The sequence below is a fragment of the Miscanthus floridulus genome, chromosome 14, assembly GCF_019320115.1.
Source record: "Miscanthus floridulus cultivar M001 chromosome 14, ASM1932011v1, whole genome shotgun sequence".
Lineage (NCBI taxonomy): Eukaryota > Viridiplantae > Streptophyta > Magnoliopsida > Poales > Poaceae > Miscanthus > Miscanthus floridulus.
This window is the reverse complement of record NC_089593.1, coordinates 1,297,461-1,325,355: the sequence shown is the minus strand read 5'-3', so window position 1 is coordinate 1,325,355 and position 27,895 is coordinate 1,297,461. Positions and strand designations below refer to the sequence as shown.

General features: G+C 47.0%; 4 pseudogenes; 2 read left to right on the top strand and 2 right to left on the bottom strand.

Annotated features, from left to right (window-relative positions):
- Window positions 1–1,430: 1,430 nt before the first annotated feature.
- LOC136505675 (protein JINGUBANG-like) lies at window positions 1,431–2,291 on the top strand (annotated as a pseudogene).
- A 7,569-nt stretch (window positions 2,292–9,860) lies between these two features.
- On the bottom strand, window positions 9,861–11,023 carry LOC136505672 (uncharacterized; annotated as a pseudogene).
- A 105-nt stretch (window positions 11,024–11,128) lies between these two features.
- LOC136505671 (uncharacterized) lies at window positions 11,129–12,955 on the bottom strand (annotated as a pseudogene).
- An 11,181-nt stretch (window positions 12,956–24,136) lies between these two features.
- Window positions 24,137–24,997, top strand: LOC136505670 (protein JINGUBANG-like; annotated as a pseudogene).
- Window positions 24,998–27,895: the final 2,898 nt, after the last annotated feature.

The following is a 27,895-nucleotide window of genomic DNA, read 5'->3' as shown; positions in this document are numbered from 1 at the left end:
TTAATACATGGTTCACCACACAACTTACTTAGATAAGATATGCTTTCCTTTTAAATTTACTCTGTAGGCACCTTTAGTCCGGAATTGAGGTACAAACCAGGACTAAAGGTACCTTTAGTTCGCGTTCATGTGTCAAGCTGAGACTAAAAGTTACACATTTAGTCCGGTTAGTGTCTCAAACCAGGACTAAAGCTTCTCCCACTGACACACGTCTTGGTAACCATTACAATCGGAACTAAAGGGTGGAATAAGTCCCAATTTGTATTACAAACCGAGACTAAAGGTTCAGTCCTCCCTTCAGTTATGATTGTAATTTTTAAACCGGGACTAAATACTTTTTGGCCATCGATGAAAGATTGTTTCTCTACTAGTGATTTGTCTCTGTCACATAGTCTCTAGGTTCTTGTGCCTAAGCTGGCTGTAAGCTTATAACCCGATTCTCCTCTCTCTCCTCTCCTCTTTCCTCCACTTCAGTATTTAGCCAGCTTACAGCCTCTTATTATACTTGCTCTTAGAGGCGGGTGGCTCACCCGCCTCTAGGAAGTCGTCTATGTTATTGGAGAACAGTATAGGTGGGGCATTTGCCAACCACAGAAAACTAAATAAAGAACCAAAAAAAAAATCCTACCAAGCCCACTGAGATGCAGTAGATCCCACCACGCCACTGTCGATGCCACCATGCCGCCTTCGTACGTCGCCGGAGCAACCCCTCCCCTATCATACGCCACAGGAGCAGCCGCTCCACTGGATTTGCAACTAAGGGAGAGGGAGATGATAGTAGAGCGTGGAGACGAATTGGAATGTCTAGGTCAAGAGAAGTATCAAAAACCACCTAGATCTATTGGAGTACGTCCGTTGTGGTCACCATCCTCCTCGGCGGATCCGGCAATGGCCCTTGTCCTCCTCAACAGATTCAGCCATGGTTGCCTGATGCTGCACACTCCTCGATGGATCCAATCGTGGGTGCCACTAGAGTAACACCCAGCCATGGGCTACCACTGGGGCTTTTACATTTTTACCATTATTAAGATTGACGCTCATTCGATTATCACTCTTAGAATGACACTTACAACTTTACCAGATGAGAGAAGTTTGAGTTTTTAATTTACCACATTTGCGCATGTGGCAGGCCACGCCAGCCCGACATGCTAGAGCCCAGTCAGCATAGACACGTGAAATGTCCTTGCTGCCCCTACCTGGCTCCTCTCTCCCCCTCTCCGACAACCATGTCCCGCAACTCCTATCACTGTCAGGTGGGCCCCACTCATCGGCTTCATCTTCCAACCACCGTGAGCTGAGGCAGCTAGCTGCGCGATCCAGCTAGCACGCCATTAAAGAGACCTCTTTCCCCCTCGACCGGCCGCGACAAGCGTAGAGAGCAGCACACACAAGTACCACACGTCTCCACGAACCGACCCACCATTCCATCCATGGGCAAGCGCAGGAAGCTCATGCGCTTCCTCCGCGTCTCCTCCCCTCGGTCTTTCTCGTCCAACTCCTCCTTCTCCGACGACGATGGCTACAGCTCCTCCTCCTTCCAAGGCTCCGTGTCGTCCTCGCCGTCGCGGTCGTACAACCCGCCCAAGTCGCCGTGGGCGCGTCTCCCGGGCCTCGGCGGCGCCGGCGCCGATGACGCTAGCTCCGACGATGCGACCGCGACCGGGCTCATCGCGTCGCTCGTCAAGGAGGACGGCACGGACTCGAAGACCGTGTGGGTGTGGCGGGACCGGCGCGAGCTCGCGGGGTTCTGGACCGAGAGCGGGCTCATCAAGGCCATCGTCGTGGCCGCCTACGGCCACATCTTCATGGGCCACCAGGACAGCAAGGTCCGGGTGTGGCGCGCCGACGGCGACGCCGGTGGCTACCCCGCCATCGTGCACCGCCGCGTGGGGTCGCTCCCGCCGCTCGGGGACCTCCTGATCAGCTCCGTGAACCCCTCCAGCTACGTCCTCTCGCCGCGCGGCGAGGGTGAGAGGGGCCGGGGCTGCTAGCGCCGCGTGGTGTGGCTCTACCACTCGGACACCGTGTCGTCGTTGCTCAGCCTCGACGAGGGCGCCGGCATGCTCTACTCGGCCTCCTGGGACCACACCTTCAAGGTGTGGCGCGTCTCCTACTACCGGTGCCTCAAGTTCGTGCCCGCGCACGACGACGTCGTCAACACCGTCATCGCGGCTGGGTTCGGCGGCCTCGTGCTCACCGGCTCCGGGTCCATCCCGCCGCAGCTCGGCAAGCTCAGCAACCTCAAGAACCTGCTCATGTGCAATGTCCGGACACCGTTGCTGGAGGTGTAAGACGAAGCTGACGAGTGGGGCCCACCTGGCAGCGATAGGAGCTGCGGGACCTGGTTGTCGGAGAGGGGGAGAGAGGAGCAAGGCAGGGGCAACAAGGACATTTCATGTGTCTATGCTGACTGGGCGCCAGCATGTCGGGCTGTCGTGGCTTGCCACATGCGTAAATGTGGTAAATTAGAAACTCAAACTTCTCTCATCTGGTAAAGTTGTAAGTGATATTCTAAGAGTGATAATCGAATGAGCATCAATCTTAATAATGGTAAAAATGTAAAAGCCCCGCTGCCACCAGAGGAGTTCCCAAGCCGTGTGTCACCACCAAAGGAGAGCCTAGGCCATGTGTCACATTTAGAGCGGCGGCCAGGTTGGGGTGGGTAGGGAGTATAGCAGGGTTTGGAATGAATGGGGCGACGGGACCGAGGGAGCGTGAGAGAGAAGAGAAGAGGAGGTAGCGGCTGATGATGGAAGAAATGAGATAGGCCGAATGTTAGGGTTATCAGAGGGCATTTTATATGTAGGTAGGTGTTGAGTTGGGCAGATTTTTGGAGATGCCGGACCTTTGGTTTCTAGAAGCGGGCTGTTTGGGTGCCCTATCTGTAAACGCTGATAGGCTAGGCTAAACTCTGGAAATGTTGAACCTTCATTTTTCAGAGGTGGGCTGGTTAGCCGCCCGCGTCTGAAAAGTTTAAGAGCATTTATAGAGGTGATGGTCTGTATGCCCACCTTTGAAAATAAATTTGGTTATTTCCTAAATAATTTTTTGTAGTAGTGCAAAAATAAGAATATTCACAAAGAATTAAACCCTGTATTTCAAAATTTTCCAATACAACTATATATGTTGTTGCAAGGGTTGCCAGTTGGGTCCGTGAACTTTGAAAATGCATTTTGGAGTCACTAAACTTGTTAAGTGGTGCACTGAAAGGATCAAGATGCTCAAGAAATGATGAGGAGTTGAATTGGGCTAATCTAAAATTTCTCGCAACAATTAAATTCTATCGCTTAGCCCATTTGACCCCTTGTGCCTAGATTGTGTTTCTATCATACGCATAAATTTTTGTGTTCTAGGTTCCAACCCTATTATAGCATAGCAACTCTAGTAATGTAAAAACATGAAAATAAATTGCACAAATGTAAATGAGAAGGGTTAGGAATACAACAATGTTTTCTCGAGGTATCGGAGAGTCAACACTCCCCAATAGTCGTCGTTGGAGCACCCGCACATATCTTCGCCCCGATCCGCGCAAGTACCGAGCGCTCTCTACAGATTGATTCTTCGCCACTCCGGCACAGTGAATCACCTATAACCGTTTACACCATGAGTTGGGCCACCCACAAGCTCCATCGTGTGATCATCAAACCCTCGATCGTCACCAAGCCGTCTAGGTGATGCCAATCACTAAGAGTAACAAGCACAAACTCTCACCTTGACCTAAACAATCCTAATGAGGAAGGTGGATGCACACTTGCTGCTCCTATACACTAATGAGGTCCTTAATCTTGTGATTATCATATCTCAATTACCCCACTGTGAACTCCCTCTTGCCCTCCAACGGCTACTTCCCATTTGACCGATAATACGGTCGTCCAATCCTATGCGAGGCGAATGCAGAACTGCCCCGGCCGAGGTAGCCACCTATGGTGGGCCTATAAAAGGAAACCACAAACTCCACTTTCCATTATGACCGCAAGGGCGCAATAATCACCCGATTTCCGTAGCGCGCTACATCTATCCTCCTGTCTTCTCCTCCGGCGAAGCACCGTCACGCATAGGCACACAGACACGCTCAGGTAAGCTGTCTCCCCAGCCTCTCTGTGTCGCCATGTGCGCCTCACCTCCACAAAATTAAGCTAAGTAGCTAACCATGGCATCGTTTTGACCTACTTGCAGGGAAGCCAGCCGGAAAGCCTAGCTGGGATCGATCTGGGGGCAAACCATACCGACGGCCGCAAGCTTCTGTGCTGTGTCCTTCCAGAACTGGTGAGAAATTGAGCATCGTTGGGGTCCTACCATGCTGCATGCTTCAGTTCATAGTAGACTGTAGACAGTACCACACCATGGGAACTTGCCGCCGCCATACGTCTCGCCTTCGGCGGTTTGGCCGACCTCCGGTGGCCAGAGCTTCAAGCGCGGAAACTCCATGGCCGTCCGCTTGTCTTCCTCCGCGTCGGGTAGCTCGTTCGTTAGGCTCACCACAAGTACGCGAAGCTAAGACGTAGCCACGGCGGCACGCACCTCGGCGCGTCCTACCCCTTCGTCGGTTCGTCCCTTCCGCTTTAATTTCCCACTGGCAGTCTACCTTGTCTGTCTTATACGGTCTCCAACAACCACGATCCAAAATAAAAGATTCATTCGTCTTTTATATAGTGTTACAGACAAAGGGTTCAATAACTATTTTTGGTCTTCTCCAACAACAAGACCTAAAAGGTCTTCAGGAGAAAGGATACTCAGATTTAGGTTATGTCTCTCCCGACACCTAAAATGGATCTTTCATATAGATACTCTGTTAGAAACTATAAGTATTATGTTAAAAATCCATTTTAAGTTTAGGTTCAGCGATGGGTCTTCCGTTGGATCCCGATCGGCTGCGATCGTCATTCTCATGGAGCCCACAACCACAACCTCGGCCATCGCACTACTGGAAACCGGCGCTTTGCCGAGTGCCTGCGGCACTCGGCAAAGCCCGAAACACACTCGGCAAAGGCTTTACCGAGTGCCGCACTCGGCAAAGAATTAATCGGCAAAAAAGCCTTTGCCGAGTGCCGAAAAAGCACTCGGCAAAGATTTACACTCGGCAAAATGAAAATGCGAAAAAAACCTAAAAATAATAGCAAAAATTTTTTTTGGGGGGGAGGCCGCCACCCGCCAGTGCCCTTCCATCCAGCGCCACCGGCCATCGAAGTCGCTGTATTTTTTGCGCAAAATTCGCGGCTAACGTAGCCGGCAGGATTCGAACTCACGACCTCTACCTCGTGTGTCTACTACTCTACCACTGCACTACACCGTCACTTGTGTCTAGATTCCGTTATCTATCCTCATATATTATACTAAACCGAGAGTAAATTGCTTGTTTGAGGCCCTAAACGAATTCAAATCAAAAAGTGGTCAACTACAAAGTTTCATAACTTTTGGAGATCTACAATTTTCATTTAAGAAGTTTTTCCATCCGAGGTCGTTTGAAAAATTCGAATTTTAAATTTGAGAGATTCAAACGTAGTTTTGCAAGACAAGATGATTTCAAATCAAAAAGTTGTCAACTACATAGTTTCATAACTTTTGGAGATCTACAATTTTCATTTAGGAAGTTTTTCCATCCGAGGTCGTTTGAAAAATTCGAATTTTAAATTTGAGAGATTCAAACGTAGTTTTGCATGATAAGATGATTTCAAATCAAAAGGTTGTCAACTACATAGTTTCATAACTTTTGGAGATCTACAATTTTCATTTAGGAAGTTTTTCCATCCGAGGTCTTTTGAAAAATTCAAATTTTAAAATTTTCAAATTCAAACGTCATTTTTTGCGTGACAAGATGATTTCAAATCAAAATGTTGTCAACTACAAAATTTCATAACTTCTCAAGATCTACAAAGTTTATTTTGGTCATTTGTTCATCCGACATAGTGGTAGTAACATTATTCACAAATCTTATATATCTCTCTTCTACTTTCATGAAACTAATATGAGAGATATGGAGAGATGTAGATTTTATGAACAACGTTATTGTCGCTTTGTCAAATGAAGAAATAATTAAAATAAACTTTGTAGATCTTGAGAAGTTATACAACTTTGTAGTTGAAAAGTTTTTCATTTGAATTCATTTACGGCCTCAAAAATTGCTTTGAAAAAATAATTTGTCGAGGGCAAAAAAAATGCACACGGCAAAATGCCTCTTTGCCGAGTGCAAAAAAAAAGGCACTCGACAAAGACGCATTTTGCCGAGTGCCGAAAAATGGCACTCGGCAAAATACATCTTTGCCGAGGGCAAAAAAAAAAGGCACTCGGCAAAGATGCATTTTGCCGAGTGCCGAAAAATGGCACTCGGCAAAATACATCTTTGCCGAGTGCCAAAAAAAGGCACTCGGCAAAATACATCTTTGCCGAGTGCCGAAAAAAAACACTCGGCAAAGCCATCTTTGCCGAGTGCCGAAAAAAACACTCGGCAAACCTGTCTTTGCCTAGTGCCCGATAAAATACACTCGGCAAAGCTTCCGGCACTCGGCAAAGTGCCGGTTTCCGGTAGTGTCGTGGCCAATGCAGAACTGCCTCGTCATTCCATCTCTCCTCTTTTCTCTTTCCTCCAGTAGAATTTGCATGTATTATACTTGCTCTAATAAAATCTTATCTATAAACCAAGTCAAGTCATCAATAGATAAATTTAGAGCCCACACGTATAATAACTAGTCTTTTTTCAGTCTAAATACTTTTTTTATTCAATACTCTCTATAATTAAAATTCAAGTTGCTTTGCAATTAGAGTGCCTTTTCCTATCACTAGCTAGTGGCTATTTTTTTTCGCGGTGCGTGAATATATAGATCTATGCCATGGGATTGAGCCACGAGGCATGCGTGTTCAATGACCTCTGACCTCCTCGGCAATATTTTAAATAGGGGGCTAAGCCTCGTAGCGGTAGGCTTTCTTAAAGGTTAAGAAAGGCTATAGGCGGCTAAGCCATTTAGCGGCTAAGAAAAAAATATGTCAAGCAAGTATATTAGGTAATTTTACACATATATTAATATTAAACATTGAAGATGAAGACATTAACACATCAGAGCTTCATAGTTCGTACATGTCCAGCCGTCCAGGCATTACAATTTGCAAGTACTGCTGCATGTTGCAAAAAAAAAAAGGTAAAGAATAGAGAACTATGACAAGAAGGGGAGGGAAACTTGTTACTTGTCTGTATGTTTCGTTGTTTCCACGTCGGTCACAGCAGCTGGACTGGATCCTTGCGATTTTGTGCCAAGGGAGTTCGCACGTGCTGATTTGGCCCAATAGGGGCGCTAAACAGAGGCCAGTTTAGCAGATTTAACGCGCTATTAGCCGCTATTAGCGGCTGCAAGATTATAGCCCTAGAAGCGCGAAAGCCTAGCGCCTGCCCTGCTCAAACGCTAAATTCCGTTAAATCGGGCGCTAAATCCCGCTATTTAGAACTATCCTCGGGACTGAGGTACTTTTTTGGTTCCCTTTTATCGCAGTGCATGAATTTTATATAGACCTATGCCCATGGTGCGTGCATCTTTAATAATGGCCTCCTCGGGACTGAGGCACGGGAGACGATAGATCAGGGACATCTCCGTCGAAAACGTTGTTAAATATGTAAAGCGACTTCTGTGAACAACATACTCATACTCTAAAACGACTTTATGGAGGGAGTACTTAATCTGATGAAGTTTCTCTTACATGCTTCTTTTGTTTCCAAATATATGATATAGTTCTTTTCATTAGTTTAAAGTATTTTTCATTACAAGTCTAGGGTTACACATTCAAGTTAATTAACTAAGTACTACCTCCGGATCATATCCACCCTAGAAATAATGTAATTTTAAGCTTGGCAAATGCAATTCTAGGTTTGGTCTAAATTAAGCTATCTTAAATTTGGGTAAGTTAGAAAATATTATCCATGTCTGTGACTCCAAATAAGTATACTATGACAGTATACTCCATACCGATTGAATCTAATAATAATTATTTGATAAGATAAATATTAGTATATTTTTGTATGAATTCGATGAAATTCAAGATGCTTTGAATTAAAACAAATGTAAAATTGTATTTTTTTTTTACCTTTGAGGTTGTGGCAGCATTTTAATAAATAATATCGGCCATAAAGCCTAAGAGAAAAGGCAATGGTACTTCATTTGTCCTCAAATAAATCAATTCCTAAAATCCGTGCAAGTCAAACTATCTTAAGTTTTACTAACTTTGTAGGAAAAAGGAATAGCATCTGCGATACAAGATGAGCATATTATGAAAATATTTCAATGGTATATCTGATAATAATAATTTGTTGTTATAAATCTTGAAGGTTTTTTTTACAAATTTAGTCAAAGTTTAAAAGGTTTGACTTAAGACAGTTCTAGGAATCTATGTATTCAGGGTAAGCAAGAACTGTATTATATTTGCCTTTATTTAGGAAAGAAACTAATTAATCTTAATCAATGTCTGTCCTAAAATATACTCCCTCCGGTTCTCTAAAACAAGTCGTTTTGGACATCGACACAGTCTTTAAGAAATGACTTTGACTGCAACTTTTTGCTATAAAATATTTATAAAATATAGTCAATATATACTTTTATGAAACTACATTTCGAGATGAATCTACTTACATCACTTTTATATTTTCAAACTAAACCTAAAAGAAGTTATTTGTAGTCAAAGTTTAAAATGTTTGACTTAAGACAACCTCAAAACGACTTGCTTTAGAGAACCAGAGGGAGTACTACACAGCACAGGTCAGCGATACATTATCCATAATGCCGTTTCATTAGCTTTTTCATTGGTACTGATCGAATTTGGCTGCAGGACATTGAAGAGACCGAGCTGCGTGACTATTCAGCATGTCTGGTGCGCAACCACCTGTTGGAGCTAGCAGCGGTTCGTCGGCAGCTGTCCCGTCGCAGCAGCAGCAGCACCAGCAGCAGCAAGAGATCACCGCTGGCCAATTGTCTGAAGGAATCCGCGAAATTATAAGACAGCAGCAGCAGCAGCAAGAGATCACCGCTGCCCAATTGTCTGATGCAATCCGCGAAATTATAAGACAGCAGCAGCAGCAGCAAGAGATCACCGCTGCCCAATTGTCTGATGCAATCAGCGAAATTATAAGACAGCAGCAGCAGCAGCAACAAGAGATCACAGCAGCGGCTCGTTCACAGAGCGATGAGCTTCGCGGTTGGCTGATGTTTGTTGTAACTCTAACGGCGTCCATAACCTACAGTACGGCGCTCAACCCTCCTGGAGGCGTCTGGCATGCCGATGATGCTGCCAAAGGTTATATCGCGGGCACACCAGTCCTCCTTGACAAATTCCGCTCTCAGTACCTCCTATTCTTCGTCTGCAACTTCGCGTCCTTCCTGATGTCCTTGTGCATCATCTTACTGCTTTCCACCCCCTCGTTCTACAACAGAATTCGAAGGTCAACTTTCAGCATCCTTGTAGCCTTAGACATAGCTGCCTGGGCCGGGGCGTTCATTGCAGGCTCACCGACAATGTTTTAAATCGCCGGCTATGCCTCTTAGCTGCTGGCCTTCTGAGCAGCTAAGCGCAGCTATAGCGGGAGATAGCTGCAGCTATACCATTTAGCTGTTTTTACAAAAAAAATAGAAAAAAAGACATGACCATGACATAACTTCATAATCATTACTGATTAATACGTAACCAGTTCAAAGGAGTACATTACAGGTTTATAGGAGTACATTACATCACAGGCTAAGTGGAACAGAATACTGAAACATCAGTTTCACAAAAGTACAGCATTTTGGAATAAAGACAACAAGAGTTCTGGTCTTCTGGATAGTGGATACTAAATTACTAATATGACTATGAGGCAATATTGCAATCTCCATTTCTTCTAGTCATCACTCATCAGACTCAGAGATATAGGGTGAGGGAGAGGGAGACTTATCAGAGTCAGTAGTCTGCATTGGAATACCATCATCACAATCTTCTGAGTCGGATGATGAAGCTTCAGGCTGCACTGGACCATTTCTCATCAAAGACTGCAGGCTCCTGACTTTCCTCTTCTTAGGGCGCACATGCCTTTTCCTTTTAGCTTGTGTTTGTGCTTCTGCTTCTGCTTCTGCTTGTTGTGGTGTGTGTTGCTGTGATTCTTGTGCACATTGTTGTTCTATTTCACTTGGCAAAAGCATAATATCAGTAATGAATTCGTTATCACCATCTGCCACAACATCATCTACTTCCTTCTCTAAGGGATCTCTATCCTTCTTCTGTCTCTTATTCCTTAACTTAGAGTTAAATTTAACAAACACAAGATCTCTCATCCTTTCAAGAAGTAGCCTATTGCGCTTTTTTGTATCAACCTATGAGTCAAGTAGTGAACACAAGGCTACAGGTCAGATTTAAATTCCATGAAGAAACATTATAATTAAAAAAAAGATAGCATGCACACAAGGCTGCATGTCACAAATTTCTTTTTACCTGTTCAAATACTGACCAGTTCCTCTCACAAGCTGAGGAGCTGCAGGTCAGACTCAGAATCCTTGCTGCCAATTTCCTAAGATTTGGTGTGCTTGTGCCATGGTTCAGCCACCATTTTGCTGCATAAACATTAAACAAGTTACAACAAAAATATGATATTCAACAATCAAATTAAGTTCACATGTTCAGTTGTTCACCTGGATTGAAATTCCTGTTCTTTCGCTGCCTTGTGGCAATTTCAGATCCAAAATTATCTTGCTAAATTTGATACATGTCGAGTTCTTCAAATATCTTGTCTTGGGTTTCTTCATCATCAACCATCTTTAAAATACAGGAAATCACACCTATTCTAAATGATACATTTTTCTCGATCTCTGACTTATTTGGGTAATAGTAGTGGGGGTTCAAATAGTAACCAGCCAGGTGTAGTGGAGTTTTGAGCTTGTTGTCCCCATCTTTTATCAATGATTTCCCAAACCTCTTTGAAGCAGCTATTATCATTGTCAAACCTCCCAGAAATTTCTTTCTTTGCCCCAAGCATTAATCCATGGAAGAATCACATTGATGGTACATCGCTGTCCATTCTTCTCAACACGTTAGCCAATGGCTCAAAGAAATTAACTGTAGTGTCAACATTTTTCCAAAAGGTTTGAGACCTGACCACTTTGTTGGCTTTGTTTCCCTTGGCCTACTTCAAGTAACCCAATTCTTTCATCTCATCTGATTTAAACAGTTGCATCAACTCTTTTTTGCTGTCTAGCAAGCTTTTGAGATTCAAATAAGTAGTGGCAAATCGTGTAACCCCAGAGCGAACCAAGTCTTTCTTAAGAAATTTTCTCATCAAATCCAATACCCTAGTATGAGCATACAAGAACACAGTCACTTGTCTTGCACAAGCAATTGTTTCCTCAACTGGTCTAAGCTTCCCAATATGTTCCAGCATGAGATCCAAGCAATGAGCAGCACATCCATTCCAAAATATTGAAGGTCTTTTTCCTGTCAATAGACTTGCTGCAGTTGTATTGACACTAGCATTATTAGTCACCACTTGGACAACATGTTGTTCCCCTATCTCTTCTATGTATCTGTCCACAAGGTCAAAGATATATTTGCCATCTTTCCTATCACCTGAGCAGTCCACGGAATCTAAGAAGAGTACCCCATGAGCACTATGCACAATTAAATTCATCACTCCCCTACCCTTCCTATCTGTTCATGCATCTATCATGATTGAACAACCTGTGAGCTCCCATGCCTCCTTATGCTCCTTGAATCCGTCCAACACCTTTTCCTTCCTTTTCTGCAAGAATGGTCCACTCATCTCATAGGGACTGTGTAACACCTCGGTGTTAAGCATGCATTACCATTTCATCCCATGAGCATAATCATCATCACCTCATGCATAAGCATCATTCATGCATTTCATTTCGAAAGAAATGAAGTATCATTTCATGTGGTGCTTAAAGAGATTGAAATTCATTTATGTTCAAACAATGTGAAATGTCAGGCTCATGGATGCCATGATTTCTTGTTTTAATAACTAAGATAGCTTATAAATATTTAGGATACAATTTGGAGCAAAGTTCATATTTAAATTTTTACCAAATTTTGCCTTTAAAAATAATTCTTCAAAATTAGGGTTTTGAATTAATATTGATTTTTATTTTGTAATTCAAAATCTATTTGGAATTTGACTTTGGTTATAAAAGCAAAGTTGTAGATCTTGAAAAATGGAACAACTTTCATTTTTACACCAACTTTTGAAACTGCTTTGAAATAGTTCAAAATTTCATTTGAATGAAAAAGGAATTGAAAAGAATTTGAAAAAGATCAATTCACCTAAGTTGGGCCTCGCGCCTCACTTACGGCCCAGCCACGCAGACCGGCCTGGCCTACCCCGCGCCTCGCCCGCTCGCCAGTGCGCCGCGCCCGACCAGCATCAGGCCGCAGCCGCCACGTGGCCGCCGAACGTCGGCGACGGCGTACGGGTATCACCCCGGTGGGCCCAGCCACTCCACGCGCTCGCCTTCACCTGCCCGACCGCACCACGCTCCTCCCCACTCCTCCACTTCGCTCTCTCATCCGCCAGCGCAAGCAGCAGCCACAGTGCTCGCCTCCACCACCGCCCACACCAGCAGCTCGCCGGAGTTGGCCATTCCGGCTGCTCCAGTTCGCCTGAGCTATCTCCATCTTGCCATGAGCATCGCCTCCTCCTCACGCACCTCGTGCTCACCTCGGTAAGCCATGGGAAGCTCCCCTTCCCTAGGAATCCCTCGCCGGAGTCATGGCCGAGCTCGCCGAAGTGCTCCGCTCCGTGGACCTCGCCCCTCCGTCCTCCTTCTCACTCTCCCTTCACGCGCACGAGCTCGGTGAAGCTCCCACGCCACATCTCATGCCCCTTCTCGGCCGGAGATGGCCGGCCGACGGTGAGCCGCACCACCACGCCGCCATGGCCGCTGGCCAGCTCGCTCTCGAGCTCCTCCAGCCCTGCCGCTTGCACTAACGTGTCCGCCATGTCAAGGTGGTCACGTTGGTGGTGACCTCGTCGCCGGCCACCTCGTCGACGGCGAGCTCACGCCGGTCAGCACAGCCTCCTCTGCCTCAGGGGCTGGCAGGTGGGGCCGGCTGACCCGCGGGGGCCACTGTCAGCCGTAGGGGTGCACGCCTGGGTAGAAAGCTGGGTGGATCTAGTAGTTTTGAACATGGATTTTCAGAAAGAATTTAAGAAATGATTTCAGATTTCTATTTAAATGCTTTGGGAATTTATAACTTGCTCAAAATGGCTCCAAATTTGTTGAAACAAATTTTGTTGTGTTCCTTGTCACTAGATCTACATGATAAAAATATTGCATGTCATTTTTGAGATACTTTAATGTAGAGCTTTATTTAATTCTTGATATTGCTGATATCTTGTGAAATGTGTAGTAAATTCTATATGTATCAGAAAAATATGATCCCAAATTGGTTAGCCTATTCTTGAGATGTACTTTCTGTGAAAAATATATGTCATGCAGGTTATGTGGAAAAATATGGCTAGGTAGGTTATGTGTATTAATTGCTGATTTCTTGTAAAATTGCTAGGGCTAAAAATATGAATAGTACATATAGGTGAAACTTTTTGTACAGTAATTGTATGCTCTGTATATCATAGGAAAAATATCAAATCTGTTGTTTGACACTTTTCGTAGTACAAAGTATTTTCATGCTCAATTATCTACCATAGCTTGTCATTTTTGTGTAGGCTGTTATACTTATCTAAATGCAATGAAAATTTTATGGTAGTCTACTTAGAGTAGTACTATGCTACTGTAATTTTCTCAGATTTTTATGAGCACCAGAAATATATGTTGCTATTGTAGCCCTAGTTTAACATGAAATAAACAAATATTCTTTAAACACATGATTAGTTACTAATGGTTGCTTTGGTGTATCTTTGAAGCATCTTAGATTGCTGTGTGACTTGGCATGTTAGTACCATGGTTGTAGTAGTAATATAGTAGTACATGTTCTTGGATGATGTTGGCTACCTTATAGAAGTGCTTTACTTCTGCTATGCCCAGTACAGTTGAACATATTCATCTACATTTCATGTATCATGATCATTACATGTCATCTCTTCGATGCACCTATGCATTAGCACTCATACATCTACATCATACAGGATCGCAGGAGGAGTTGCTAGCAGTAGTTTAGGAAGAGCAGACCGAGACAAATCCACAAGAAGTCCAGGCACAGGAGGTGCCAGAGGAAGAGGAGTCGGGAGAGGACTTGCCCGAGTGCGTGGATCATCAACCTAGTTCGTTCGAACGAGGCAAGCCCCAGAGCATTCTAAGTCTCCTACTTTATAAAAGCAATTCTTTCTATATATATGAGTTTATATATTGTTGCATTAAGTGGTAGGAGTTGATTGAAACCGTTGATGCATTTATTACTATCCTTGCCTACCTTACTACCTTGTTACCCTGTTAGGTCAGGATTGTCGACGAAATACGATCGGCAGTCTACCTAGGGGTATGCCCAAGGTAGTAGATTGTCGGCAGACAGATGCGCAAGTCACAAACAAGATGGTGATGCAAGACAGACACGAGGTTTTATCTAGGTTCGGCCGCCAAGAAGGCGTAATACCTACGTCCTGCGTCTGATTGGTATTGCTGTATGTCAATGAGAGATGTTTTTTAGAGGGATCCCCTACCCGCCTTATATAGTCCGGGGGGCAGGGTTACAGATCTGGAAACTAATCCTAGTCAGTTACAATTGCCATATGTGGCCGGACAAGGATTCCTATTCTAACCGACCAGGATCCTGCTTGATCGCCAAATCCGCCTTGACTCCCTACGCGGGACTCCAACCAGGTTGGCTAGGCCGCACGTCGTCTTTCGGATGGACAGGACCCATCGATCCGGGCCAGTCCAAGCTTAGCCGTAAGGGTATAGGGGTTAATACCCCCACAGCTAGTCCCCGAGCACCATGTATTATGCTGCGACACGCCATTTCGACCTTCTCCGACGAGTTATGCCCGAGTCCTTGACATCTTTCGACCACCGTCGTCGCCGGAGAAATAGGTTGTCCGAAGAATGTATGGTGCTCTTAAGAAAAAAGAAAAAGATTTCCGTCCCGGGAAGTGTGCCCACTTGTATTTCTAAAAAAAATGTAAGTGCGTCTTGGAGCGTAGCATCTTTGATCATCAAAGGCGTAGTGGTCGAAAAACAAACACATTCACCGCAAGGTGAAGTGTGCCCACTTAGTCCCCGAGCCTGGTAGTAGGTGAAGTAGGCACGTGGTGCCAGGGTCTAAAAAGAATTCCCAGTTAAGTTGAGAACCCAATTGTCGAACAAGCAATACGAGATGCACCGGCAGGTGCATCGTACCGATGTAGTCCCCGAGCTTGCTGGAAGGCGAAGTATGAGCCTTGTAGCAAGGTCTAAATAAATATCTCTCCACTGTATGTGAGTACAAATCACATGTAGCCGAGAAGAACGATTCTCCGATCAGTGGTCGGGATAGCCCCCGAGCACATCAGTTGTCGGAACAGTCCCCAAGCATGATAGTGGTCGGAGTAGTCTCCGAGCACGTTAGTGGTCTGGGCAGTCCCCGAGCACAGCAGTGGTCTGGACAGTCCCCGAGCACGTTAGTGGTCTGGGCAGTCCCCGAGCACAGCAGTGGTCTGGACAGTCCCCGAGCACTTCAGTGGTCTAGGCGGTCCCCGAGCACTTCAGTGGTCTGGGCGGTCCACGAGCAGGGTAGTGGTCTGGGCAGTCCCCGAGCACTTCAGTGGTCTGGGTGGTCCCAGAGCATTGTAAGAGTCTGATCCATCCTTGAGCGCGAAACAGGCATCAAAAACTCGAACGCCATAAATGTATTTATTTGTTGTATTTATTTATCTCTATTCTCTGCCAAGTCCAGTCTAACACGCCTGGTCAAAAAAGCAAATGGGTATAGTACGTCATTCTGTCTTCTTACTCTTTTCTGGCAAACACTCGCTTGGCACCTGTATGGAGGTGCGTCAGTGTGGGCCCTCTTATACTACCAACGAAGAGGCGTGTACACTAGTAATGAAGGAGTGCATTTACTGGCGTAGATTTCGAGGTTGTGTGAACAACCGTCTACGGCGCGTGCGCACGGCTCCCAATAATCTCAGGCGAACGAAACGACAGAGCTCTTTGTTTTATATAATGTAGATTTGGTAAGTTACTCACACCGTTCCCCATTGTCATCCGCCGCCGCAACCTTCTTCTTCCTCCTGCCGAACCCTATTCCTCCGAAAATCATCGCCAATCCCCTCACCACCGCATCCACCCCCTTAGTAAGGATAGACTAATGGCGAAGAGAGACGCCCAGAAGAAAGGCGGGGTCATGGCGAAGGAATGGTGGAAGTCGCAGAGCAATGAGCAGACCATCGAGGACCTCGTCGCCATGGGAGTGCTCCACAACTAGGCACTCTCGGGATGGCGTGCGCCGGAAGGAGAAAGCTTTCCCAATCCACAACTAGGTGAGATTGTGGTTTTTGAAGACTTCTTCAAACGGGGTTTCGGGATTCCAGTGCACCCTTTCCTTTAGGGTCTCTGCTTGTACTATGAGATTGGGATTTGCAATCTGCATCCCAACTCGATTCTCCTTATCTCCACCTTCATCCATCTCTGCGAGTCTTATGGTGGCTTCCAGCCCCATTTCGACCTCTTTCGCCACCTGTTCTGTCTTCGGAAGAAAGGGAGCGGTGGCTCAAAGATAGCCGGAGGCGTCTACCTGAATCTTCGCGACAGCATGAAAGCACAATATTTGCACTGCCCCTGGAACACCTCGCTGGATGAGTGGTACAAGAAGTGGTTCTACATCCGTGAAGAACCGAACACCATCACCCTGTGCGACGTGGGGTTGATTCCAGAGAAGAAGAATAGCTGGACAGAGAAGCCCGAGAGCCTGGAGCAGATCACCGAACTGCTTGGGATGATCCCGTGGGGAAAGCTAGATGGACCAAGTGTGGTCGAGAACTTCATCAGCCGAAGGATCCAGCCTTGCCAGAAGAGGGTTCATCCAGGCTTCGAGTACCAGGGGAGCGCCGATCCAACAAGGACCAGGAAGGAGCCGCTCGACAAGATGTAAATCAAGGCCAGGATTGGGGAGCTCTTCAACTTGGCCGATCCCAATTACGTCAGGCTGAACGACATCGAGCACGCCTTCAAGCTGGCTCGACCTCCCCCAAAGGTAAATGATGCCTCCTTTTAATTGTAGAGTCATATTGTAACCATAAATTGACTGTTGTCCCTGCTTTGTGCCTTAGTGTAATGGTTGTGACCGGGCAGCAGTATTCGTGTCGCCTCCCCCCGGTGTAGATTGGCCTCAAGCTGCTGGCCCAGCCACCCAGACCAGCACTAGGACCGACGACGTCCACTGGGCGGCACTCGAGACTGTGGAGGACGCATCGACCAGAGCCGCTGGCAAGCGTCCGGTGGCCAGCAAATGACGCCAAGCCATCTTCCCCCTATCGGACGACGAAGCAGAGGATACGGACATCTTCTGGCTCGTCCCTCAAAAGAGGAGAAGACAGATGGGATCGTCGAAGCAAGGTGGCTCCTCTGTGCCAGCAGTGGTTGCATCACCGACCACTGCAACACAGAGGACAAACGAGGGAAATGTCGAGCATCAAACCCCAACGCCTGTACCGGAGGTGGAAAGAGACCTGGTGGAACCTGTCGAGCACGTGGAGCAGGGGCGGTCGAGGAGACGCTCCTTCGCAACATCATTCCGCAAATCGAAGCTGTAAGTATCTATATCTTTGATGTAAGCTTGTAATTTGCATTGGATACTATTATCCTCTAAACTTGTCTCTGATATATTAGGTCGGTGTCCACTGAGAACCCCGACCAGCTAGCCAGGTGCGGCACAACTTCACCAGCAACGGCGGGACAAACTGCCCAGCAGCCAGCCGTGGAGGAGCCTGCAGTAGGAACTCCGCCTGGACCTCAGCAGGCGGACGACCAGACGCTAGTCCCCGAGCGGCTGGTCAAGAAGATAGCCGAGTAGAGTATAAGTGCTCCGAGCACAAACCCTGCTGAGGCGGATACCATGGCGCCAAGGGAGCCGGATCTAGCCGAGGAGCAGCAGCTAGAAGTGGCCCAGAGCATTCTTGCCGACGCGACGGCTTGTGGAAAAGCCCTGGTGGTTGTGGAGTCTGCAGACTCCAGACCAGCGCCGCCTCCCGAACAGGAGGCTGAAGAGGAAGAAGTAGAAGAGGTCCTGGGCCATCCCCAAGATAGGCAACATGTATATGTGTCACGCTATCAGAACGGCAAATGGGTTATGCATGAAGAAATCCCAGAGGTCGAAGAGACCCTAAGAGTCGAACGGGTGGCTAGGCATCTGGTGACAGAAGTCCAGGTACATTTGGCTTGAATCCTTGACCCTGTTATGTAGTCTAACTGTCTGACTTAGCTTGTCTGTATGCAGGACCTGATGAAAACCGCAAAATACCGAAAGAGGTGCTTCGACCAGATTGAAGGAATCACGGCGACCAATAAAGAACTGGCGGCCGAAGTGGAACGCTTACGGCGCCAACTCGAAGCCGCCGACCAGGAGAGGATAGATCAAGAAACACAGAACCAAACCCTGGTCGGCCAGCTCAATAACAAAGAGCTAGAGAAAACAAGTAAAGTTTCATCTTATCATAGCAAGTGCAGGACTTGTGTTGTTGTATTCTTGGTAGTAACAGCTGTAATGCAGGTTTAGAAGCTGAAGTGGCCCACCTCCAAGGGGAAAATAGTCGTGTGACCATAGAATGTGGTCGCCTAAAGGAGGACAACGTGAAGCTAGCACACAGCCAGTCTCAACTCCAAGACCACACCAACAAAATGAAGGAGGAACTAAAAAGTAAGTATTCCAGAGCACCTTTCTCATTCTGTTGCCCACCTTGCCTTGTCGTGTTTTCACATTTGATGTCTTGTACTGTGTTCAGTTTTGAAAGTCAATGCCAAGAAGCACCTAGAGGCCATGATCAGAGAACGTGATGACTGGAAAGCACGATGCCTCAAGGCCACCGAGGAGCGGGACACGTGGAAGAACCGGTGCCAAGAAGTGGCAACTGGCATTGTGCCCGTCCTCGACCTTATCGACCCGGTGCTCACAGAGGAAGAGCCGGGGACGCCCTAGCTCGGGCTGGTCGAGAGATGCAGACAAGCGTGGGGATGGTTCCAGGAGTTCGTGAAGGAGGCTGGTGACTACACGGGTGCCCATGTACTAAGCATGGTGCGTGCCCACTACCCCTTGATCGATCTCAAGCGCCTAGAGGCTGGGTACCCGAAGGAGGTAGACCCAGACAAGGCAGAGGAGCTTCGGATGGCCTAGCTGGACTTGTCGTCAAAGATAATTGGCGATATTAACCTGTGTGGAGGTGGGACAGCACCTGTACAGGGTACGCCATCGACGAGTCAGCTGGAAATGCCATCAGCTGCAAGCCAACCAATGAAGCCTACGGTCTCGACTAGCCAGGCACCGGTGGGGCCATCCCCTTCAGCTCAACTAGCACAAGAGTCCCCGAGACTCGAGTAGGGTATCGGAAGCGGCGAGCAGAAAGTGCCATGCGCCCCGACCAGCCAATGTAATAGGCTTAGAGCTGTAGAAAGAGGACATAGTTGTGTTATTGTGAACTTGAGCCTCTTCAGGCAAGCTTGTAATAACGTAACTGTATATTATTATAAGCTTGTTTGCTTTGTATAAAGCGTATTTAAGCTTGATACTTTATGTTGGTGTAACTAAGTAAGAACATATTAACATTCTGTTTAGTTGTACCATCGTGCTCGACACATCATCCCGAAAAGTTTGTGCGGCCCTAGTTTTCCATGTGGTCGGAGTGTGAGGTCCAGTGACCTGTACACACATAGACGCAGAAAAGTTAAACCAAGGGGGACCTACCGATCACCCGTAACGTAGAGAGCGGATCCCATGCACGTATTGGGAGGAACCGGAGACAGGGCCTGCTCCGAAAACCGTAGAAGGAGTGGTGGTCGGTTTTAACTAGCTAAGTTAGAATAACCATAAAATTCGAAATGACACAATAGAGTGGTCGGAGAAATCATAATTGCTTTATTGAAGGAAATCGAAAGTACAAAAGGAGTACATATCTCAGTAGTTAAGCATAGAAACGTCTAAGCTTGTTGATGTGCCACGAGTTTGGTACGTCCATACCGTCCAGGCGAGCCAACCTGTAAGACGTTGGTCGTGTGACTTCCTTGATCATGAATGGTCCCTCCCATGGGGTTGCAAGTTTGTGGACACCAGCCTGGTTCGTCTTCCACTTCAGGACCAAATCCCGGACCACGAAGAACCGCTCTTTAACATTTTTGTTGTAGTACCTGCGCAAAACAGCAAGGTATTTGGCCGTACGTACACAAGAATCGAGCCTTTTCTCTTCTGCGCTGTTTACTTCTAGCTCTCGTACTTCATTGACCTTGCCCTCATCGAAGTTCTCTACCCTTGCTGGTCTGAAAGCTATATCTGGTGGGAGAACTGCCTCAGCGCCGTAAACCATAAAGTATGGTGAAACGCCGGTGTTCCGACTGGGCTGAGTTCGGAGGCCCCAGACCACGGCTGGTAACTCCTTGAGCCATCTTCCGGGAGCTTTGTTGTTGTCTCTATACATCCTCTTCTTCAATGCGTCCAAGATCATGCCATTTGCCCGCTCGACTTGTCCATTAGCTCTAGGGTGTGCCACCGAGACGTATTTTACTACTATGCTCCTTTCATCGTAGAAGTCCCAAAAAATATTCCCGGTGAACTGAGTACCCAGATCGGTGATGATGCTGTTGGGTATGCTGAAATGGTGGATGACCTGGTCGAGGAACATGACAACCTTTTCCGAAGATGCCTGTACCAAAGGCATGTATTCTATCCACTTAGAAAATTTGTCAATCAGCACAAAAACACATGTAAATTTCCCAGGAGCCGGTTTGAAGGGCCCGATCATATCCAGTCCCCTATTTTACTGTGTCGTGATGCTCTGTCTAGGATTTGTGTGGTATTTTTGTTGTTTGTTGAGATCTGGACCAAATTTAGTCGATTTCCAGAACTGATTTAGGGATATAGTGAGAAATTAAAAATTTCTATGACACTTTATGCTCTCGATCTAGATGGAATGCACCTCTTCCTTTTTGTTTTCATGACTAGGTAGCTGGTGTAGGTTGCAAGAAATTTAGCTTCATAGCAGTTGTGTAGCTAAAGCAACTAATTTTGATATTTGCCTTTGCTCCAGATCTTAAAATGGACCTTAGTCATGCTGTTTTTTTCTTTGCATAATGTTCAATAGATGAATAGAAAGAAATATGGCGGGCTGAATTAAAGTCCCTAGTATTTCTTCCATGTGTGTCAAGTACAGATTGTTCTGAAAGCTGATTTACTTCGATTTGAACTTATCTTCTCGGCACGCCTTTAACTATTGATATGAATGCTTTTGTGCAGGTCTCTGCTAATGTGCACGTCAAAGGCACCTACCATGATCGAGATTCTGACTTAGGTAGAAATCCTCAGTACCAATATCTTCGTGAGACTGAAAGGCTAGCTCAAGACCGTTGATAACAATGTGTATGGAATTTGACATTGGTTTTACCTTGTGGGACGGTTTAGACTTGTGGAACAAATTAGACTTGTGAATTATGTCTATTTAACAATGGATTATATATATTCCTGTGAATTGGACTTGTAATGGTAGTTTATATAATGCTTTTGTGCTTGTGGTCATATTTGAATTATATATGTTCTGGTTAGATTTGAATTTTATATATATTCAAATTTACAATTCAAATTCGACAAAAACACAATATATATATATGTTCTGGTCGAATTTGAATTGTAAATTTAAATTTTTTTGGCGGAAAAATGTACTGTAGGGGCGGTTCAGAGGACGGTTCTAGACTGAACCGCCCCTACAAACAAGTATTATAGGGGCGGCTGGTACTACGGCCGCCCCTACAAATCGATTTGTAGGAACGGCTGATAACAACAGCCGCCTCTACAAATCGATTTGTAAGGGCAGTCGGGGAACCACCTCTACAGATACATGATTTATAGAGACGATATGGTAGGGATGGTTGGCCGAGCCGTCTCTACAAAGCCTCACCAGCCGCCCCTACTAATCCTGTCTGTGGGAGTGCTGCAAAATATTATTATAGTTTATTTATCTAAATATATTAGCTAGCATATACTGACAAATTCAGTGTTTAACTTTTACAAATATATTTAACTGCATCCGCCGTGGATCCATCGCATCTATGCTAGCTTAACCAACATGCTATGGCAGGTGTTAGCCATCCACTAGGAAAATCGTGCTATATATAATCAACTATATGCCTTCGTATGTGCACTCTTCTATTAAAAATGAGCCGGCCAGTTCATTGACAGGTACTCGGGCAGTAACATGGCACCATGTGGAGTAACATGGCACCATGTGGAGTATAAGCAGGCAGTAACAAGCATGGGCACAGGGCAACGTGTAGAATCTAAAGTCAAATCAAGGATCCCCGCTACTTGATTCATAACATATTATTATTTTTACACCAATAGTCATGTTTGGGACATGGCGCAAAGTGTTCAAAATGGTGGACCGGAAAGGAGAAGTACAAGAAGCAACACTACTGCATTAATTAAGAGTTTTATAGAAGCAGTCAAATAAGTTTGTTAGAGCAAGGCTAATAATAATATAGTACAACCGTTTGGTGGCTGTAAGGTTTCTCTCAGCACACCCATATAATAACACCCATATAATAGTTAGCTTTTCACTATTAATACATGGTTCACCACACAACTTACTTAGATAAGATATGCTTTCCTTTTAAATTTACTCTGTAGGCACCTTTAGTCCGGAATTGAGGTACAAACCAGGACTAAAGGTACCTTTAGTTCGCGTTCATGTGTCAAGCTGAGACTAAAAGTTACACATTTAGTCCGGTTAGTGTCTCAAACCAGGACTAAAGCTTCTCCCACTGACACACGTCTTGGTAACCATTACAATCGGAACTAAAGGGTGGAATAAGTCCCAATTTGTATTACAAACCGAGACTAAAGGTTCAGTCCTCCCTTCAGTTATGATTGTAATTTTTAAACCGGGACTAAATACTTTTTGGCCATCGATGAAAGATTGTTTCTCTACTAGTGATTTGTCTCTGTCACATAGTCTCTAGGTTCTTGTGCCTAAGCTGGCTGTAAGCTTATAACCCGATTCTCCTCTCTCTCCTCTCCTCTTTCCTCCACTTCAGTATTTAGCCAGCTTACAGCCTCTTATTATACTTGCTCTTAGAGGCGGGTGGCTCACCCGCCTCTAGGAAGTCGTCTATGTTATTGGAGAACAGTATAGGTGGGGCATTTGCCAACCACAGAAAACTAAATAAAGAACCAAAAAAAAAATCCTACCAAGCCCACTGAGATGCAGTAGATCCCACCACGCCACTGTCGATGCCACCATGCCGCCTTCGTACGTCGCCGGAGCAACCCCTCCCCTATCATACGCCACAGGAGCAGCCGCTCCACTGGATTTGCAACTAAGGGAGAGGGAGATGATAGTAGAGCGTGGAGACGAATTGGAATGTCTAGGTCAAGAGAAGTATCAAAAACCACCTAGATCTATTGGAGTACGTCCGTTGTGGTCACCATCCTCCTCGGCGGATCCGGCAATGGCCCTTGTCCTCCTCAACAGATTCAGCCATGGTTGCCTGATGCTGCACACTCCTCGATGGATCCAATCGTGGGTGCCACTAGAGTAACACCCAGCCATGGGCTACCACTGGGGCTTTTACATTTTTACCATTATTAAGATTGACGCTCATTCGATTATCACTCTTAGAATGACACTTACAACTTTACCAGATGAGAGAAGTTTGAGTTTTTAATTTACCACATTTGCGCATGTGGCAGGCCACGCCAGCCCGACATGCTAGAGCCCAGTCAGCATAGACACGTGAAATGTCCTTGCTGCCCCTACCTGGCTCCTCTCTCCCCCTCTCCGACAACCATGTCCCGCAACTCCTATCACTGTCAGGTGGGCCCCACTCATCGGCTTCATCTTCCAACCACCGTGAGCTGAGGCAGCTAGCTGCGCGATCCAGCTAGCACGCCATTAAAGAGACCTCTTTCCCCCTCGACCGGCCGCGACAAGCGTAGAGAGCAGCACACACAAGTACCACACGTCTCCACGAACCGACCCACCATTCCATCCATGGGCAAGCGCAGGAAGCTCATGCGCTTCCTCCGCGTCTCCTCCCCTCGGTCTTTCTCGTCCAACTCCTCCTTCTCCGACGACGATGGCTACAGCTCCTCCTCCTTCCAAGGCTCCGTGTCGTCCTCGCCGTCGCGGTCGTACAACCCGCCCAAGTCGCCGTGGGCGCGTCTCCCGGGCCTCGGCGGCGCCGGCGCCGATGACGCTAGCTCCGACGATGCGACCGCGACCGGGCTCATCGCGTCGCTCGTCAAGGAGGACGGCACGGACTCGAAGACCGTGTGGGTGTGGCGGGACCGGCGCGAGCTCGCGGGGTTCTGGACCGAGAGCGGGCTCATCAAGGCCATCGTCGTGGCCGCCTACGGCCACATCTTCATGGGCCACCAGGACAGCAAGGTCCGGGTGTGGCGCGCCGACGGCGACGCCGGTGGCTACCCCGCCATCGTGCACCGCCGCGTGGGGTCGCTCCCGCCGCTCGGGGACCTCCTGATCAGCTCCGTGAACCCCTCCAGCTACGTCCTCTCGCCGCGCGGCGAGGGTGAGAGGGGCCGGGGCTGCTAGCGCCGCGTGGTGTGGCTCTACCACTCGGACACCGTGTCGTCGTTGCTCAGCCTCGACGAGGGCGCCGGCATGCTCTACTCGGCCTCCTGGGACCACACCTTCAAGGTGTGGCGCGTCTCCTACTACCGGTGCCTCAAGTTCGTGCCCGCGCACGACGACGTCGTCAACACCGTCATCGCGGCTGGGTTCGGCGGCCTCGTGCTCACCGGCTCCGGGTCCATCCCGCCGCAGCTCGGCAAGCTCAGCAACCTCAAGAACCTGCTCATGTGCAATGTCCGGACACCGTTGCTGGAGGTGTAAGACGAAGCTGACGAGTGGGGCCCACCTGGCAGCGATAGGAGCTGCGGGACCTGGTTGTCGGAGAGGGGGAGAGAGGAGCAAGGCAGGGGCAACAAGGACATTTCATGTGTCTATGCTGACTGGGCGCCAGCATGTCGGGCTGTCGTGGCTTGCCACATGCGTAAATGTGGTAAATTAGAAACTCAAACTTCTCTCATCTGGTAAAGTTGTAAGTGATATTCTAAGAGTGATAATCGAATGAGCATCAATCTTAATAATGGTAAAAATGTAAAAGCCCCGCTGCCACCAGAGGAGTTCCCAAGCCGTGTGTCACCACCAAAGGAGAGCCTAGGCCATGTGTCACATTTAGAGCGGCGGCCAGGTTGGGGTGGGTAGGGAGTATAGCAGGGTTTGGAATGAATGGGGCGACGGGACCGAGGGAGCGTGAGAGAGAAGAGAAGAGGAGGTAGCGGCTGATGATGGAAGAAATGAGATAGGCCGAATGTTAGGGTTATCAGAGGGCATTTTATATGTAGGTAGGTGTTGAGTTGGGCAGATTTTTGGAGATGCCGGACCTTTGGTTTCTAGAAGCGGGCTGTTTGGGTGCCCTATCTGTAAACGCTGATAGGCTAGGCTAAACTCTGGAAATGTTGAACCTTCATTTTTCAGAGGTGGGCTGGTTAGCCGCCCGCGTCTGAAAAGTTTAAGAGCATTTATAGAGGTGATGGTCTGTATGCCCACCTTTGAAAATAAATTTGGTTATTTCCTAAATAATTTTTTGTAGTAGTGCAAAAATAAGAATATTCACAAAGAATTAAACCCTGTATTTCAAAATTTTCCAATACAACTATATATGTTGTTGCAAGGGTTGCCAGTTGGGTCCGTGAACTTTGAAAATGCATTTTGGAGTCACTAAACTTGTTAAGTGGTGCACTGAAAGGATCAAGATGCTCAAGAAATGATGAGGAGTTGAATTGGGCTAATCTAAAATTTCTCGCAACAATTAAATTCTATCGCTTAGCCCATTTGACCCCTTGTGCCTAGATTGTGTTTCTATCATACGCATAAATTTTTGTGTTCTAGGTTCCAACCCTATTATAGCATAGCAACTCTAGTAATGTAAAAACATGAAAATAAATTGCACAAATGTAAATGAGAAGGGTTAGGAATACAACAATGTTTTCTCGAGGTATCGGAGAGTCAACACTCCCCAATAGTCGTCGTTGGAGCACCCGCACATATCTTCGCCCCGATCCGCGCAAGTACCGAGCGCTCTCTACAGATTGATTCTTCGCCACTCCGGCACAGTGAATCACCTATAACCGTTTACACCATGAGTTGGGCCACCCACAAGCTCCATCGTGTGATCATCAAACCCTCGATCGTCACCAAGCCGTCTAGGTGATGCCAATCACTAAGAGTAACAAGCACAAACTCTCACCTTGACCTAAACAATCCTAATGAGGAAGGTGGATGCACACTTGCTGCTCCTATACACTAATGAGGTCCTTAATCTTGTGATTATCATATCTCAATTACCCCACTGTGAACTCCCTCTTGCCCTCCAACGGCTACTTCCCATTTGACCGATAATACGGTCGTCCAATCCTATGCGAGGCGAATGCAGAACTGCCCCGGCCGAGGTAGCCACCTATGGTGGGCCTATAAAAGGAAACCACAAACTCCACTTTCCATTATGACCGCAAGGGCGCAATAATCACCCGATTTCCGTAGCGCGCTACATCTATCCTCCTGTCTTCTCCTCCGGCGAAGCACCGTCACGCATAGGCACACAGACACGCTCAGGTAAGCTGTCTCCCCAGCCTCTCTGTGTCGCCATGTGCGCCTCACCTCCACAAAATTAAGCTAAGTAGCTAACCATGGCATCGTTTTGACCTACTTGCAGGGAAGCCAGCCGGAAAGCCTAGCTGGGATCGATCTGGGGGCAAACCATACCGACGGCCGCAAGCTTCTGTGCTGTGTCCTTCCAGAACTGGTGAGAAATTGAGCATCGTTGGGGTCCTACCATGCTGCATGCTTCAGTTCATAGTAGACTGTAGACAGTACCACACCATGGGAACTTGCCGCCGCCATACGTCTCGCCTTCGGCGGTTTGGCCGACCTCCGGTGGCCAGAGCTTCAAGCGCGGAAACTCCATGGCCGTCCGCTTGTCTTCCTCCGCGTCGGGTAGCTCGTTCGTTAGGCTCACCACAAGTACGCGAAGCTAAGACGTAGCCACGGCGGCACGCACCTCGGCGCGTCCTACCCCTTCGTCGGTTCGTCCCTTCCGCTTTAATTTCCCACTGGCAGTCTACCTTGTCTGTCTTATACGGTCTCCAACAACCACGATCCAAAATAAAAGATTCATTCGTCTTTTATATAGTGTTACAGACAAAGGGTTCAATAACTATTTTTGGTCTTCTCCAACAACAAGACCTAAAAGGTCTTCAGGAGAAAGGATACTCAGATTTAGGTTATGTCTCTCCCGACACCTAAAATGGATCTTTCATATAGATACTCTGTTAGAAACTATAAGTATTATGTTAAAAATCCATTTTAAGTTTAGGTTCAGCGATGGGTCTTCCGTTGGATCCCGATCGGCTGCGATCGTCATTCTCATGGAGCCCACAACCACAACCTCGGCCATCGCACTACTGGAAACCGGCGCTTTGCCGAGTGCCTGCGGCACTCGGCAAAGCCCGAAACACACTCGGCAAAGGCTTTACCGAGTGCCGCACTCGGCAAAGAATTAATCGGCAAAAAAGCCTTTGCCGAGTGCCGAAAAAGCACTCGGCAAAGATTTACACTCGGCAAAATGAAAATGCGAAAAAAACCTAAAAATAATAGCAAAAATTTTTTTTGGGGGGGAGGCCGCCACCCGCCAGTGCCCTTCCATCCAGCGCCACCGGCCATCGAAGT